Source organism: Phasianus colchicus, unplaced genomic scaffold (assembly GCF_987193195.1).
Source record: "Phasianus colchicus unplaced genomic scaffold, bPhaCol1.hap1.1 HAP1_SCAFFOLD_90, whole genome shotgun sequence".
Lineage (NCBI taxonomy): Eukaryota > Metazoa > Chordata > Aves > Galliformes > Phasianidae > Phasianus > Phasianus colchicus.
This window is the reverse complement of record NW_028325261.1, coordinates 29,609-31,333: the sequence shown is the minus strand read 5'-3', so window position 1 is coordinate 31,333 and position 1,725 is coordinate 29,609.

Below are 1,725 nucleotides of genomic sequence, written 5' to 3'. Positions count from 1 at the left end.
CTTAGTCCCTGACAGTTTGCAGGTGGAATCTCAATTTCTGAGTCATCTAGTGCTGCTGCCACTTCCCCACCTTTCCAAGGTTTGTGCCTGCAATTAAAATATCTACACGTGGATACAATTTCACATTCTAAGGCAGTGAAACTTTCTGTCAAAGTTCAGTGAGGTGGCTTGAGCAATAGTGGGAGTCTGCTGAAGGTATATTGTATCCCCTCCTGCATGAAAGCAGAGTTTCTTTATCCTCTTCCTGCAAGGAAACTGTAAAGAACATGTTTTTTACATTGAAAACTGCCATCCGAATAGGCTCCAAAGCCCATTTCACCTCATACTCCAGCCCCAAGCCATCAGTATTTCACGCCAAACTCCAGGTTCAAGTCCTTGCTAATTCACCCCAAATTGAGCTCCCAAAACCTCATTATTTCATCCCAAGTATCAGCCCCAAATCGTTACTATTTTCCCCCAAACTCTACTCCCAAACCCTACCTATTTCACCCCAAACATCAGCCCCAACACCCCAATGTCACCCCCCAAGGATGCGCCAGCATCACTCCCCCAGCGTAATTCCTTAATATCACCCCTCTGTCATCCCAACATCACCCACCAGCATCAACCCAACAATGTCACCCTCCAACATCACCACACTATCAACCCTCAGTGTCACTCCAACATTGTCATCCCCCAGTGTCACCCCAACGCTCTCACCCCACCATCAGTCATTCATGTTAAATCCCAGTGGTACTCCAACATCACCCCCAATGATGTCACCCCAGTGCTACTTGCTGATGTCAACCCTATTGATATCCCAACATCACTCCACCACAACCACAGTGTCACTTCCTCCAGTGTCGCTCTCTGAAATGTTAGATAATTCCATTAAGTGGGAAGCAGAATCTCCCTAAGCAGGTGTGCTATTACTATCTGACCCTTGAGAGATGGCAAGTCACCGAAGAGGAGAGAGAAGGAACATGCCAGCGGTAGATTCGATTGGCAGCACCAGCACGGCATCCCCCACTTCAAAGTGCACTTCCGTGCTTTCTCCTGCTTTCATTCTCCCCAGGGTCTGTAGGGTTTGTTCCGCTTGCATGCTGTACCCATGCGGCCAGCGTGTGATACAGAGCCCAAGTGGAACATCAACTTGGGAAACAAGTCTTTGCAAGAACAAGACCAAATACCAAGGATAGCACTCTCCACAAAACATTTGCAGCCACAGCCACAAATATCAACTCCCTTAAAACTGCCAAAATACCTTATTCAATTCCAGGATCATTCTTCAGTCAGGGGCCTTTAGATCCCCAACGTAACACCCCAACAACATCACCACCCAGCATTCACTCCCTGATGTCACTCCCTCCAGAAAAGCCCCAACATCACCCTTGTCACTAGAATGACACACCAGAAACATTCTCCAGTATCCCCAATGTTAGCCCCCAGTAATACTACAACATCACCCCAGTGTCACCCCCCTGTTGAACCCCCCCCCAGCAATAACCCAACCTCATCCCCCCAACATTACTCCCTAATATCACCCCACTGTCACAGCAGTGCCACCCCAGTGTCATTCCTTGTATCACCCCAACAACGTTCCCCCAGTATCACCCCCTGATGTCACCTCCAGTCATACTCATTACCTCTCAATGTCATTCCCCAAAATAAACCCAGTGTCACCCCAACAATTTCACCCCAGTAATGTCTCCCCCAACGTCACTCTTAACATCACCCCAGCGTCAC